The 16,749-nt window shown below is 47.0% G+C and overlaps 1 pseudogene; it reads right to left on the bottom strand.

The window, feature by feature from the left end:
• Window positions 1-15,468: 15,468 nt before the first annotated feature.
• LOC116073618 lies at window positions 15,469-15,806 on the bottom strand (annotated as a pseudogene).
• Window positions 15,807-16,749: the final 943 nt, after the last annotated feature.

The following is a 16,749-nucleotide window of genomic DNA, read 5'->3' as shown; positions in this document are numbered from 1 at the left end:
AAGAGGCCAGGAGGGTAGAGGGTGAAAAAACACCAGGTAAACAAATGGCTAGATTATATAAGGAAGGGCAGCCCAGGCCCTGGAGAAGTTTAAGGTAGAGGGCAGGGCATGCAGCCATACCCTGTAATAGGTAAGGACTGAGAGATGCTGGGAGAACCTGGCATCCAAGTCCACTTTGACACGTTAAATAGGCACCTCAGCCATTTGTCTTGGGTTTGAGACCTAACAATTTCCCCACTTCCTCTGGGAGGAAGGGCTTGCTGGAAGTGATGGAAGACCAGTCAGGGCTAACTTTGGCTTGACATGTCAATCATCACTATGGGAATAATCTGCAAGCCTGACAGCACCTGTCCATCACAGCTCTACCTGACAGCCCCTGTCCATCAGTCACAACCCTAACAAGGCCCAGAACAGGGCCGGCTCAGGGAGTTTGTCAAATTGGGAAGACTTGTGTCACCAACGTCCAAATCTGAGATTCAATACCCAGGAAATCAAGCAAGTAAGAGAGGGAGGGAGACAAAGCAAGGAGGAAGGATCAAGAATAAGGAAATGTAAGTGCTTAAAAGTTTATTATTTTGCCGGGCAGTGGTGGCACACGCCCTTAATCCCAGCACTTGGGAGGGGGAGGCAGGCAGATTTCTGAGTTCGAGGCCAGCCTGGTCTACAGAGTGAGTTCCAGGACAGCCAGGGCTACACAGAGAAACCCTGTCTCAAAAAAAAAACAAAAACAAAAAGTTTATTATTCTTGGTTGAGGCAGGAAGAGTCTTTGAAAATGCTTCAGAGTCAGGAGGAGCATTTACCTAGTATGCATGAAGCCTTAGATTCAGGACCCCAGGGGCAGAGATGGGAGGCTCCAGTCACAGATAGATCCTAAACATCCCATTTAAAAGTAATGGCTCTGCTGTCTTCCTGCCACGGCCTTCCCTACAGCTACCCCAACAACAGACAGCTGTGGCTGAATTTTCCCACCTTCTCTTGGTTCCTCTATGTCTGGGTTTCTCTGCCTTCCTGCCTGTCTCCTTCACTTTAGGCTCTCTCTTCCTCCTCTTCTCTTTCTAAGCTGCCTGTCTTTCTTTCTGCCCCACTTTGCCTAATGTTCCTCCATTCTCCTCTGGTGTTTATATCTCTGCCTGTCCTCTGTCGCCATTCTGAGGATCTGTCCTGCACTCAGTCGCACCGTGCCCATGGTCGGTTTGTCAGCCTCCCCCACCCCATTTCCTGAGTTTTTTTTTTTTTTTTTTTTTCCTTAATGGATATGACAGGCTGCAGAAACGTGCACGCCTGTGCTGCAGGGTCACCCACACCCACTCGTGTAGCTAGCTGACACCCACACGGAGACGGATTTTCCTAGCACTAATGCTAGTCGCCACCGGTTGTCTAGATTGTCAAAGTGCTGCCAACAGAAGCCAGGTGCCAGGCCCAGAGCTCCCTGAGCTGAGCCACAAAGGGAGCCAGTATACCACAGGGCCATGCCCTAGGAGCCAGAATCATGGCTCTTTTAGGCTTAAGGCTCCAACCTTCCAAGCCTTGTTTCTGGGAAGCCAGATTGAATTAGCTGCTGGACCCATCTGGCCAGCTCTTGGCCTAATACCTTTTGGCAGCTCATGCCTCAATGCCAACCCCAGCCCCCTGGCCTCAGGGCCAGAAATCCAATTTTCCAGAACTTAATTGAGCCCTGGACTCCCTAGGGCATTGGCCCTTAGGCCCTCCTGTTCAGCCAGCAGCAGATTTCCTGGTGATTAGCAGAGGAGGGAGAAAACAGCAGGAGCCAAGTTAATTTCAATTACCCTCATTTTCTCCCTGGAGCAGCGCAGCTAAGTGCATCTTTGTGTCAGCTGCTTTAGATGCTGATAAGTATTAAGTATTTGGAGCCCTGGGTGCCCCAGACACCTTCATTTATCTGCTGGTTCCGGGAGAGTGGACTGTGCCTCCCTGCCACCTGTTGGCTCTCCACCTTTACTCTTATTTTACAAGACCCAAGGAAGCAGACTGGGACAAAGGCAATCAGTGCCTGGTGGGAGTGGAGGCGGGAGTGGGGGTGAGGTCACAGAGGAGGGTGGCACATGTGTTAATCATTCCTTCAGACAATTGTGGATTAAAAAAAAAAAGATACAAAAACTCAACAAGTGGTTTACTTCTTCAAGGTTAGTTACAACGTGGACTTAGAAAGCTTGTCAGTAAAATTTATGCACTCTTTGCCTTAGGTTCCCTGGGTTTGGAAAGAGATTAGGAAACAAGACTGTAAAAGAAAAATAGACATTTCTTTCATTCATGCATCCTCTCTTTCTTTTCTTCCTTTTTACAGTCTGACCAAGTTGGAGAAAGACCCCAGATGCTCCTCGCCTTTCAATGTTCCAGCCTTATAGAAGGATGAACTAGGACCAGGGACATGGCTCAGGGGGTAGAGGTGTTTGCTAAGAAGTCTGATGAACTGAGTTTAGTCTCCACGTGATGGAAGGAAAGAACATTTCTGCGTGTTTCCCTGTACCTCCACACCTTGCTGTCCACATGTGGACACATACATGTGCAGTGAGAAAATAAATAAGTAAATAAACTGTCTTAGTCAGGGTTTCTATTCCTGCACAAACATCATGACCAAGAAGCAAGTTGGAGAGGAAAGGGTTTATTGAGCTTACTTCTGTGGTAGGCCTTTGCTGGCCAACACCGGAGACTTCTCTCCACGGTTTACTCAGGAAATTTCTTTTGTGTTAATAGCTCATTTAGGTTTCTAAGTGTTATGGCTCTTTTAGGTGTTACGGCTCTTCCTGCCTCCCAGGTGCCACCCGCCTCCGTGGAATCGTGCTTCTTGCTTCTAGGTGCTGCGGCTCTTCCCACTTCTGTGGAGAATGGTGGAGGTGGCGGCGGCTGTTCTGCTAGCACTGCTTTTATACTCGAGCCCAAGCTCTCAAGTCCTCCTGGATTGGTTCCCGGCTACCCCCTCATTAGCATACACCTGCTTGGGAGGGGCTTGGTAGCATGCACCTGCTCGGGTTTGGTGCATGATTGGTTAGCATACACCTGCTCGGGAGACACCTAATTTGCATGAGCCCACTCGGGAGGGGCGCATGCACAGTGGAATCATCTATCGCTGCCGCAGAGCTTCGTCTGAGCAGCTGCCTACATACTTCCACATGGCTGTTCATCACTAAAGGAAGTCAGGACTGGAACTCAAGCAAGTCAGGAAGCATGAGCTGATGCAGAGGCCATGTAGGGATGTTTCTTACTGGCTTGCTTCCCCTGGCTTGCTCAGCCTGCTTTCTTACAGAGCCCAAGACTTCCAGCCCAGGGATGGCACCACCCATAATGAGCCTTCCCACCTTGATCACTAATTGAGAAAATGCCCCACAGCTGGGTCTCATGGAGGCACTTCCCCAACTGAAACTCCCTTCTCTATGATAACTCCAGCATGTGTCAAGTTGACACACAAAACCAGCCAGTACATAAACATAACATAATTTTTAGAAAAGATGAAATATGCACATTTTAACTGTGGAAGACCAACCCCAACTTGGGAAGTCACAGAGAGCTTTCTGACAAGAGTGGCTAAAGACAGAGGAAGTGTTATATAGTAAGATGAGACTCTAGGAGTGTTTCATTAAGAGATGTCCCTCTACATTCAAGGAAGCAATGAAGGTGGAGTATAAAGGTTCCTCCCCCTAAGAAATGCTTTGAACTATCCAGGAAGAAAAGGAATGAAAGGGCACTCCATTCCGTGGTCAGCATGGCCCAAGGCCAGGAGGCTGCTAAGAAAGTATGGCTCACTGAGAAACTACAAAGACGCACAGGCAGAGGCTGGTTCACCAAAGGCCTCTAATGTTGTGCTAAGGATAGCAGAGCTGACCCAGCTGGCTCTAAAGGTCAGCCAAAGAGTTCACGCAGGGAAGCGCTGAGCTTAGATCTGTGTGTCTGTGGCAGTGTGCACAGGAAGGAGTCTGGAGGTAGCAGCACCAAGGCACCTCTGAGCGGGAAGCGAAGCTGATGGAGGAGCAACTGGGGTAATGGGAGACGGTGGAGGCAAAAGGAGCATGGTGACTTCCCCAGCGAGGATCAGGAAAGCAGGCTCAGAAGCCTCCCTTGGTGTAAAGCACAGGGATGCCGATCCCATGCCTGCGGTCACTGGACGAGTGGCAAGGCTTCACGGCAAGCGGGACCCACGCCAAATAGTAGACCAATGGAAAAATGGGAAGGAGACAAAGATCTTAGGGGTAGACCATAGGGAGCAGAAGCTCAGAAACTGCACAGGGAGCTGGAGGTGCTGGCCTATGGCCAGGTGACTGCCAGGGATTTTCTAGGGTCCAGGGCAGGTATCAAGCAGCCAGGTGTGGAGGTATACACCTGCGATCCCCCACACTGGGGAGGCTGAAGGAGGATAGCAAGCTCGAGACCAGACTGGGTAGCTTCACGAGACGTTATCAAAAAATAAAATAAAATAATAGAAACCAAGGCAAGTCCCCTTGGAAGCAGGAAGTGTTTGCTATTCCTTCTAGATACAAAGAGGACAGGTGACATCCTAGCAACCACCCTCTTCCAGTCTTAGGAGACACATTCTACTCACCTGAGAAACTGACCTCCCTCCCTACACACTAGGGGCGCGCTAAGGGGCTCAAGGTAGAGAAAACTGGGTTAGAGCTCTTTCACAGAAATTGCAGCTAGTTTTGAGAAGCAACCTTGGGAGAGATGGAGGAGTCATGGCTGGATGTGAGGCTCCACTTCTGAGCAATCCCAGGTTTCTACGTCTGGGACCCTTGCAACGGAGGCATACTGCTCCTCACTGGCCACATGCCTGATTACCTCAACAGGAACCCATCTTTATTTATTTATTTATTTATTTATTTAGAATTATTTATTTTATGTATACGAGTACACTATAGCTGTCTTCAGACACACCAGAAGATGGTGTTAGATCCCATTACAGGTGGTTGTGAGCCACCATGTGGTTGCTGGAAATTGAACTCAGGACCTCTGGAAGAGCAGTCAGTGCTCTTAACCGCTGAGCCATCTCTCCAGCCCGGAACCCATCTTTAGAAATGAGACCTCCGATGCCAGCAGATAGAAGGTTCCAGGGCTTTGACCCCACAGAACAGTTATAAAGTACAAGAAGAAATGAACCTCTCTAATTCAAATCCTTCCCTCTCTGGATGCCCTTCCTAGAGTATATTGTTGGTCTCTGCCAGCTTGGCAGATAAAAATACATATTTTATGAGTCTAGTTGCATTTTTAAAAATTACTAGTGCGTTTACAAATGGTTCACACACTTACTTACTGGTCGTTTATAGTTATGTCCTACCACACATCCATGCTGGGTACCCTGTTCTAGTGTCTTTTTCTTATTGATTCCTGATGCTATGAACCCTGAGTCTGATACTGTTGAATTCTCCCAGTTTACTATGGGCCTACCGTATGTGATACTTTTCATGTACAAAATATTTCCGATCACATTTTCAAATCTTTCCTCTATAATGTCTGATTTTCTTGCTAAACTGGAATTTGGCAGTGGTTTTATAAATATAAAACTCTATCTAAATCTTTTTTGTCTGGTTGTGTTTAGTTCCTTGAGACAGGCTCTCTGCTATATAGCCCAGGCTGACCCTAACACTGATATTCCTCCTTCAGCTGGCTTGCATTAGTCTATTATCTTTGTAGTATCATTTTTCACATGTAGTTCTTTATCCCATTTTAAATTTATGTTAATAGGTGGCTTGAAGAAAAATTAAATCCTGCCCTTTTGATATTTATCCATTTCTACTCATTTTTAAAATTTCATTTTCTTACATTATTTTGTGGTGGGGAGAGTGACATGTGCATGCCATGACACTATCGAGCGGAGGTCCAGAGGGAGCGGAGGTCCAGAGGAAATCTATAGGACTCAGTTCTACCATTCCACCATGCAGATCCTTAGTATCAAGTTCAGGCTACAAAGAAAGTGACTTTTCCTGCTGAGTCATCTTGTCATACCCTGTTTCCTGCCCCACCCCCATCCTCTCTCTTTCTGTGTCTCTGTCTCTGTATCTCTGTCTCTCTGTATCTCTATTTCACTGTCTCTATGTGTGTCTGTGTGTCTGTCTGTCTCTCTCTGTGTATGTGTATGTGTGCACTATAGGCTGGTGGATTTTTTTCCTGCATTGTTCTCCACATTATATTTTGAGGCTAAATATATTTCTGACTATATATATATATTAACATATACATATATATACATATATACATATGCATATATATGTGAGTGTATATATTTCTGACTATATTATATGTATGTATATATGTATGTATATATATTTCTGACTGTTCTAGTTTGCTTTCTGTTGCTGTGATAAACGCCATGAGCAAAAAGCAACTTGGGGAAGAAAGGGTTTATTGCACCTTACAACCTGTCCTATCACAGAGGGAATTCAGGGCAGAAATCTAGAGGCAGGAACCATAGAGAACTCTGCTTACTGGCTCCCTCTCTAGTGTATGCTCAGCTAGTGTACTTATATATCTCAGACCCTCCTACCCAAGGCTGTGCCACCCATATTGGGCTGGGCCACAGGCCAATCTGATCTAGGCAACTCTATAATTGAGGTTCCTTCTTCCCAAATAATCTAGGTTCTGTCAAGTTGGCAGGGGCATGCTAGTGAGGGCATATGGCAAGCAGCAAAAACCAGAGAATTGGGGTGTGGGGTGGGGTGGAGCAAGAGTGAGGGAGAGAGAGAGAGAGAGAGAGAGAGAGAGAGAGAGAGAGAGAGCAAGAGAGAACTTGTTCAACTGGAGCCTGGGGTTCTTATTAGGTACCCAACCCTTAAGAGACAAGAGCACAGGGGTCCTGATGTTTTCTTTACACTGTTATGGGGAGCAGTGTTGAGAAAGGTTACTAAAGACAACTGACTAGGGTACAGAGAGACCAAGAGAGACTGTGTGGCTGCTCTTAGAGGATACCACAGCACAGGCTCAGACCCTTCCTATTATCTCTGACCCTCTTCTACCCTGTGAGCCTCTATTAGATAGGAGCCAGGACCTGGCTCCCACCCTGGAGTCAGAATCTACCTTGTAATCAGTCTTTAAGTAGCACATTGATTCTCTAAAGGAGGAAGGCAGATGCCAGGACACAGGCACCTGGGCTGGGTGCATCCAAATGCTCAGCCAGAGACCAAGCCCTCTTCTAGCTCCCTTCCTATGAAGGTCCTGGCTTCAGGGGCAGGATCTCTAGGACCGTGAGTAGCTGACAAATGAAAGTTTTCATCAGACTCTAGATTCAGTTAGAGTCTGCTTGTTTTCTGCAGAAACAGCTCTGGAGTATCTGTGGTAAGCCTGTGGTCAATGTGATGGTGCAGTCTGGCATGTGCCTCTTAATGAAGGCTGGGTTGATTGAAGTGTTAAATGATAATAACTATGCCCAGCCCACTGTGTAGTCTTGTTGGGAAGACAGAGGTGAGGGCCATCAAAGGCCTGGAGAAAGCTATACTCACTACAGTGTTTGGTAGGAAGGGCCATCTTCTGTGCTGTTATAACACAAGGTTCCCCCATGGCATTGGGATCTTATATCAGTTGAGAACCAGAAAACACTAAGGAATCCATTTAGTATATAGTAATTATCCTCAGGCAAGGAGCCCTTGTTACTTTATAGCTTCTTGAGGTGGATGTAACAAAGTTCCACAAAGTAACGTAAAGAAAAAGAAAAGTAGCCAAAGGCACAAGCCTTTAACCCCTGCACTCAGGAGACAGAGGCAAGCAGATCTCTGTGAGTTCAAGGCCAGCCAGGGCTGCACAGAGAGACCCATGGGAGACTGCCAGTGAGTATCACATCCAGATTAGTGATGCTAGTGGTTCAGGAACCTGTGAAACTTTGTTTGGGGGATTTTAGTGGCCCAGGACAGGACTCACAAAGAAAGGCTTTTATGGAACCCTCCCCCAATCTCGTGGCTGTCTAAAGAGGGCATTAATAGCTTCATTGAATCGTGACTTGCTCTGGCACACAAGAAGCACTTAGGAACTGTGAGTTGGAAGGGAAATAAATCTAAACCTGCACTTAGTTGTCACAACTGTTGTGATATAGTAATGGAGTCCCTGGCAGGGGCCAGGACAGTTGGGTTTGTACTCCAAAGCCAATACTTCCTGGTTAGCTGGTCTCTGAGCCTCAGTTTCCTCAGCCACAAGAGAGAACTGGCATTCCGTCTGTGTGGTTGTTTTGTTCTGGTTTATGTGACCTTGTCCTCCACAGACTCGCCAACTGAGTGCTTAGTCCCCACATGGCTGCACTACTGGGGACTACTACTCCAGTGGAAAGTTGAAGAGGAGGGAGTAGTTGGAGGTCAGAGATCCCAGCAGGTGAACCTTGGAGAATTGTGCCTGGTTCCCACTTGTGTGCTATCTCTCTGTTTCCCAGCTGCCAGAAGGCAAGTGGCCCCCTCCTCCACACACCCAAGGCTCAGGCAGTGGTACCAAGGACTGTGAGTTACACCTGCAGAGCTGAGCCACCTCTGCCCTGAGCTGTGCTCCTGCATGTTTTGGTCACACCACACAGTAGTAACTAAAATTGCTCGCTGCTGCCCTCCTATTCTCCCTTCTCCCCCTTCTTCCTCCTGCCCTCCTCCTGCTGCTGTCTCCTGCCTATTTTCCTTCTCTCTGACCTTCTGCTGAGAGTTATTTGCATTCCACAGCTTAGCTAAGACACTGATATTCAGGTACAAAGAAGAGGTAGTTACTGTGGGTAGGCTGTGGTAGCATACACCTTTAATCCCAGCCAGGGAGGCAGCTACAGGTGGACCTCTGTGGTTGTAAGACTAGCCTAGGGGACCTAGTGATTTTTGTCTCTAAATAAAGATAGTCATTAAAGGAAGCATAGTGTGATTTATATACCAACCCCTGCCCCTGTACCATTTAAGCCTATCACCCAGCATTTCACAGTAAAGCAACCTACTCTCGGGTCTTAGCGTCTCTCATGAAACTTTATCAAAACCACTCCAGCACTATGGGAACAGACACGGAGCATTCAACCCTGCTTACAAGGGCCGACTTCCCTCAAAACTTAATGGAATGAGAAGTCACAGTCTCCCACTTACTCATGTGCACTTGCTGAATCCTTTCTCTCCTTCCATAAGGAACTGTGCATCTGCTGGTGAAGGTCCCACAGCAACCAAGAGAGACTGGCGGATGTTTGAAGGAGTGCTGGTTTTGGAGGAGCTGGGTTTGAAGGCCTGTGGGAAGAACATGTAGAGAGCTTAGAAATGATATCTGGTCTCCAGTATGCAGAAGGTGTGTGTGTGTGTGTGTGTGTGTGTGTGTGTGTGTGTGTGTGTATGTGTGTGTATGTGTGTGTATGTGTGTGTGTGTATGTGTGTGTACATGCGTGCATGGCATATATGTACGTGTGTAGACCTGCAAGTCTGTCTGTCTGTGTGTGCATGTGTGAAATGGAAATTTCTGGTTTCTTTGGAGACTCATTTGTGTCATGTGATGTTTTTCTGAAAATTGTCTCATGAGAAGATGTTTTTGCTGAAGCAGACACATGGGAGGATGTTTTGATGAGAATAGACATGTGCTGTTTTTCTGGAAGCTGCCTGGGAAAAGGGGCATGTGATGTTGTGCTAAAGCGGACACTTGTGAGAACACCATGATGTTTGGAAAGGGTATAAGGATAACCCAACAGAGAGTGGACAACACTGTGTAGTGTTGGTTTGCCTTGCCACTCTGCTGGTCATCGTTTGTCATGACTTCATAGAGAGAAATACTCCAAAGAACTCCTGGTGATGTTCCAGGCAATTGGCAGAGCCTCAGGATTTCTTCTAGATCGAACTGCCATTGCTGATTTGTGTGAACTGAACTGCTGATAGCCTGACAACACAGATTGGGTTTGCTACAAAGAACTATTTCTAAGCAGATCCACTTCCTCCTTTGCCCTGTTAACCTTTCCTTTCCACTGCCTCTGGTGGGTGGTGGGCTAGAAGGGAAGTTAAAGTATTTAAGTACATTTATTAAAGTAAGATTTTGAAGAATCTGAGTCTACGTGTGTGTGTGTGTGCGTGTGCGCGCGCGCGTGCGTGTGCGCGTGCGTGTGTATTTACAAAAGAAAGACAGCTTCCTCCTCACCATTTAAAAATGATGTTTTGTCACATTCATTTAGTTTTGCTGAGTGCCTGTGTATATGTATGTAGGCACATGTCAGGGGCAGCTTTCAGGAATTGTTCTTTCCTTCCACTGTGTGGGTTCTGGGGTGCAAACTCAGATGGTCAGGAATAGTAGCAGACATATTTATCTCAAGTCATCTCATTGGCCCTCTACCTTACTTTTTCAAACAAGTTCTCTCACTGAACTTGAAACTCCACCATCAGCCCTACTAGCTGGCCAGCAAGCACCAATACCTTTCCTGTGGGGATACAGGAGACATTGCACCCAGATTTTGATATTAGATGGGTACTGGGGATCTGAACTCAGACCCTCACACTTGCATAACAGATATATTACCCACTGAGCCATCTCCCTATGCCAATTATCTTCTTGTACTCGTGTGTGTGTGTGTGTGTGTGTGTGTGTGTGTGTGTGTGTGTGTGTGGTTTGGTTTGTCAAGACTGGGTTTCTCTGTGTAGCCCTGGCTGCTCTGGAACTCACTGTGTACACCAGGCTGGTCTCAAACTCAGAGATCCTCTTAGCCTCTGCCTCCGGAGTGCTAAGATTAAAGATGCACGTCACCACTAGCAGACAAGATTATCTTCTTTTTATAGCTGGAAAAACCAAGGCTTGGAAATGCCAGGAAGTCTACCTTCCATAGCCACCTAAGTGGCCACCCTGAGATCTGAACCTAAGTTGCCAAGCCAGAGATTTTTACCCTGCAACAGCTCCTGCCTTGTGCTGCCACCCCTCTGAGTACCTGTGAAGGACCAGTCTCTGCACACCAGGGCATCAGGCAGCCCTCTGGATGAGAGAAGGGAAAACAACCTCCCCCAAATGACAGAGCCTGACCACTTCACCGCCTTACCTGCCACCTTCGAACGTGAGGCCACATGACAAAACGTCATTCCTACTACTGTGACAGAGTGCATTCTCTAAGGCTGAGCATGGTGTTATGCTAGCAGCAGGCGATCAGCTGGCACCAACTCCAATCGTAGTGGGTTGTGGAAATGCACGGAGAGAGGCAGCCAGGGGGATGGGAACCAACTGTTCCACAGGGATGTTCTTTGTCTCGGGTCCTTCGTGTTAGGAGGCTGCGATCCTGAGGTCCTGAGTATGCCTTGACCTGTGTCTTAGGGCCTCAGTCAGAAAGCTGCCTCCAGCCATAGTAACAGCTACCAATGCCATGATTCTGTGGTTCAGCATCTGTGTGCTCCACATGCTGATGGGCCTCTCTGTAAGCTGAACTAGGCAGGAGAAAGGGGGCTACACATAGAGGAAATGATGGAGTGAGTAGAGGGAGGGTACCAGGGCCCTGCCTGGAACCAACAGCAACTGTAAGTGGGTATGAATCACCACTGTAGCATGAAGATGGTTGGAGGGATCCCGGAGACTTGACATTCGGAGTTGGCTTTCACTTCTCTTTCTGCAAAATGGAACACTAACTTCTTATGAGGATACAGGAGAACTGGTGATGGAGTCTCTAGCATCCGGTGGTGCCCTGCAGATTCCTCTGCACCTGCCCCAGTCGGTGGCCAATGACAGACAGGGACACTTTCACAGTCTGTATCACAAAGACACAGTTGCATGCTATGGTATGGAAAGGGACGTGTTATTACTAGCTCAGCATGTACACACTAGCAATGGTTTGTTGTTTTGAGTTATTCTCTGAGTCCTGAGGTCCCTGGATGAGTTCAAGATTGACACCAGCAGAAACCAACTAGACTCAGTATTCCAAGAGCTGCTGGAGCCCAGAATCCACAGGAAGAGGGAAGAGGGATGGTAACAAGAGAGTCACAGATACCCAAAAAGGGCACACTTGAGCTCTGGGATGATTGATCGCACCTGTCCTTAGCCACTTCACCCTGTCTAATGTGCTGTCTGGCAGTGGGCTGTAAGACAGATCTCTGGGTACTAATCCACTGTCTCCTCAGACTGTTAGCTCTCAGAATAAAGCATGATTTTAATAGTTGTTTCTTGTCCTGGCTTCTGTAAGTGGCAGGTAGCACTAACCAAATTCTGGTGACACTAATATGAAAATCGAAGGCCCTGAGGCTGAGGAGATGGTTCATCTGTTAAGAGCACTCACTGGCTGCTCTTCCAGAGGACCCAGGTTCGATTCCCAGCACCCACATGGCTGCTCACTACTAACTGCAACCCCAGTCCAGCAGGCATTGTGCATGCAATAGTACATAGACATACATGCAGCCAAAATACTAATACACAGAATTTGGGGAGGCTGGAGGGATGTCTCAGTGGTAAAAAGTACTGAATGGTCTTCTAGAGGACCCAGGTTCATTTCCCAGCACCCACATGGCAGCTCAAAAGTGTTTGTAATTCCAATATCTGACACCCTCATCCAGGTGTACATGCAGGCAAAACACCAAAGAACATAAAATAAAAAATAAAAATAAATAGAAATAAAAAATAAAGGCCCTGCCCTAATATAGCACATCCCGGCTGAGCCACAGTCAGACTTAACTCTTTTTAAAAAGGTGAACGAATGATTTATACAATCTGAAGATAAACCTGAATAGAAGCTTAACTCCTTTAAGGAATTAGTAATTCAGGACCAGTGAGATGGTTTAGTGAGTAAAGATGCTTGATGTTAAACCTGGTGACTTGAGGTTAATCTCTAGAACTCACATGGTGGAAGGAGAGAACAGGCTCCTAAAGTTGTCTGCTATGGTTGGTGTGTGTGTGTGTGTGTGTGTGGTGTGTGCACATGCCTAAGAGCACACATACACAAATAAGCAAATACCACAAGTAATTCTACAGAGAAACATTACTTCTCTGCATGACCCCTTCAGTCCTGGACCTTCAAAACTGCCACTGAGGCTGCCCCTTCACCAATGGCCTCTCCTGGCCTCTCACAGTGCCAAGCATCAGCTGCTACCCTTCATGTTTCAAAACCAGTACCACCTGGGTGACTCTTATACATTACCCAGTCTGGCTGCCTCTGGCACATAGCCTCTCTGTGCTCTCAGGAAACTTCCAAGATTTCACCCTAGTGATACTGGTCTCTTCTTAATCACTGCTAATTTCTTAGCTCCTGCTAACTACATCAATCATCCCACTAATGCAAAGGTTTTGCTTTAGTAGTTCTGGTATCTTGTTAATCACAGCAGATTCTTCAGTTCCAACTAACTGAAACCATAGAACCTTCACAATAAAAACAGCAATGGCCCTGAAAAGAGTCTTTAATCTTCCCTCTGAAATTTCACAAGCCAGGCCTCCACTATTCATGCTGTTCTTAACATTATCTCCCAGGCTCCTATGGAACACCCCACAGAGCTCTTAATATCCCAATGGCTCTTCTAGCTCAAAGTTCCAAAGTCCTTCCATAGTCCTCCCCAAAACATGGTCAGTTTGTCACAGGAATGCCTCACTATGCTGGTACCAATTCGTCTTAGTCAGGGTTTCTATTCCTGCAAAACATCATGACCAAGAAGCAAGTTGGGGAGGAAAGGATTTATTCAGCGTATAGTTCCATATTGCTGTTCATCACCAAAGGAAGTCAGGACTGGAATTCAAGCAGGTCAGGAAGCAACAGCTGATGCAGAGGCCATGGAGTGATGTTCCTTACTGGCTTGCTTCCCCTGACTTGCTCAGCCTGCTCTCTTATAGAACCCAAGACTTCCAGCCCAGGGATGGATGTTAACACCCACAATGGGCCCTCCCACTCTTGATCACTAATTGAGAAAATGCCTTACAGCTGGATCTCATGGAGGCATTTCCTCAAGGGAGGCTCCTTTCTCTTTAATAACTCCAGCTTGTGCCACGTTGACACACAATACCAGCCAGTACAAACTCTTGTAAAGGAAACATTTAACTGGGGCTGGCTTGCCTTTCAGAGATTTAGTCCACTATCGTCATAGTGGAAGCATGGAGGTGTCCAGGCAGACATGGTGCTGGAGAGGTTGCTGAGAGTTCTGCATCTGGATCTGCAGACAGCAGGAAGTGACTGACACATTGGTGAGGTTGAGCTTCTGAGACTTCAAAGCCCACCCACTAGTGACACTTCCTCCAGCAAAGCCACACTCATTCCAGCAAGGCCACACCTCCTACCAGAGTCCCACATCTGGAGTGTGTTAATTAAATATTTCACCGCTGTAATAAATACCCAAGAAAGACAACTCGAAGAAAGACTCGCTCTGGCTTACATTTCTAGAGGCTTTCGGTCAAGGTTTGTTGGACCTGTGGCTTTAGGCCTGCCCTTAGACAGAGTATTATGGTAGCATGATCTTATGGAAGAAGCTGTTCACTTATGGCTGACAGGGGTGAAAAGAAGTTGGGGGAGTGAGAACATACACAGAAAATAAAGCTCCCCAAAGCAAGTAGAGAGAGCAGCCAAATAGAGGGCAGAGAGTGAGACCAAGCTGGAACACACCGGTACGTGACATCTATCATGCCTAAAGCCGTGGCAGCCTTCAGACAGTGGAAGCTGCCCTTCCTCGATGTCTCACAACCCCTCAAATGTTCATCTTTTAGCCAAATCTTCCTCTCTGAGGTTCCTCCAAGGGCATCACTCATACAGGAAGGCAGCAAAGGGCAGTTCAGAATGGAGGTGAAAAGTAGCCATTTTTAGGCCAGCTTCTGTTCAGTCCCTATGGTTGTGGTTTAAAGATAGAACCCAGGTCACGAGACACAAGCTGTAGTGCCCCAGACTCCAGGGAAAAAGAGTTGGGTGGCTTCTTAGAGACCACAAGACCCACCATTTTACTTCATGGATTGACACACCAGGCCCTTGCCTCGTGCTGGACACTGCGGCAGACACTAGACTGACTAGCTGCCAGTCTATGTCCTCAGCTAGTACCCCTGCAGCCAGGGCCTCAGCTGGCAAGCTGCTGGCTCCTCCCACACTCAGGCAACTGCAAAAAAAAAAAAAAAAAAAAAAAAAAGTAGAGCTCTAGGCCGGGACACCAACCTTTCTGTTTGGCTCTGGAAAACTGCACAGCCTACAGCTGGGGTCAGGCCAGGCCAGCCAGACACCAAGCACAAGGCAAAGAGGGAGAGAGCCAATTCATCTCCTGGGCACCATCACACAAGGGACTTTTTCAGAAAAGTGTTTTAACTCTCACAAAATATTTCAGATACATATAAATCTGTAGAAGCCACATAACCAACACATGAGTCCCACCATCCAGTCTATCAGCATTTATATGTTTGCCTCGGGTCTTGTTTTATGGAGCGAAGCATTTCAGACAGAAAGAGCTCATCCCACTTCCTGGTGAATACACAGCAAATGTATCGTCCTGCTACTTACATGGGTATCTTTAAGGATGTTTTAACGAGTCAGCTTATATGTGCGTGTACGCATATTATAATACTGTCTGAGATTGGTACATCTTTTAGGCCTCTTTCTGGTTTTTAAAAACATGTGCTCATGAGTCCATGTTCTCATCCAGGGCTTTCCAGAGCGCTAGTCTCCAGCAGGTCCCTGAGGTACAATATCCGTAAGTTGGGCAGCTTTTCTTGATGAGCCTGGCCAATCATACATTTGCACAGAGTGAAGTCGGTATGGGGCAGGTTGGTCTGGGCAGTGACTGTGGTCTGGTGGAAGGCTGAATGGAATTGGAACGGTTTCAGGACGGCCAGGTTAGCCTCCAGATCATAGGCATTCTCCTTGGCCTGTGCCTCCACAGACCGCCCCAGGGGGAGCCAAGTTCTCAGGAGTGAACAACTTGCCTATGTTTGCTCTCATCTGCTCAAACATCGACATGGTCACTGTCACCTTCTGCAGCCACAGCTGATGTCAAAAACCAGGCATGGTGCTTAGTACTCATGGACCAGAAGAAAAAGACATGTTGCCATGCTTGGCTTTGGGAATCTAATTTGGTCCTGCTGCTTATGTGGCAAGGACTTTTCCAACTGAGCCATTTCTTTCCCGGGTCTTAGAAAGATTGACTGGTATTTTTACCTGTGACTCTACATTAAGGGTCAGCAAACCCTTATGTGGAAAGCTAGCACATAAATACTTAAGGTTTGGCAGGCCGTGATGGCCTCTATTATATAGTCTTTGTTGTTGCTGTTTTGTTTGTCCAGCTAAAAAGGAGAGACAACATCCTTCACATCTCTGGGATGCTCAGAATCAGGTTGGCGAGCAGATTTGGTAGATGGGTGGAGGGTTACCAGCTCCTCCACCTCACTCCACTGTGTAGATATCCCAGTGGCTGATCATGGCCACTGACATCACTTCCAGTTGGTCACTGATACACAAACGTGACAATGAGCATGATGTGTGAGGATGTGGAACCCTTGGGTAGAAAAGGTGAGCACTGGGCAAGGGCATCTTCAGCTCCAATGTCAAGTTTTCTACAAACTGGCAGTTCCTGAACCTGTTCACAGCTCTGAAAACCCATCAGCACATTCGGCAATATGGTTTTCTGAATAGGAGGAAACTTCATTTCGCTGCCTTTGCTTCTAGTTCCTGCCTTCCTGCCAGGGCCACTGTCTCCAGACTCACAGGCAGCTTTCAGTGCTTCATCGTGTGAATCTGCATGTTGTGCTCACTCTCCATGTCATACCTTCTTGGTGGTTTGACTGTTTAGAATATTAATGTCTATGGCAATCTCTGAAACACTCTGAACACACACCCTTTGTTGGGTATATTTATTACCAACTTCTTTTCTTATTCTATGGTTTCTCTCTAAGCTTTGTGGGTT

The sequence above is a fragment of the Mastomys coucha genome, unplaced genomic scaffold, assembly GCF_008632895.1.
Source record: "Mastomys coucha isolate ucsf_1 unplaced genomic scaffold, UCSF_Mcou_1 pScaffold23, whole genome shotgun sequence".
Taxonomy (NCBI): Eukaryota; Metazoa; Chordata; class Mammalia; order Rodentia; family Muridae; genus Mastomys; species Mastomys coucha.
This window is presented reverse-complemented; position numbering and strand designations above follow the sequence as displayed.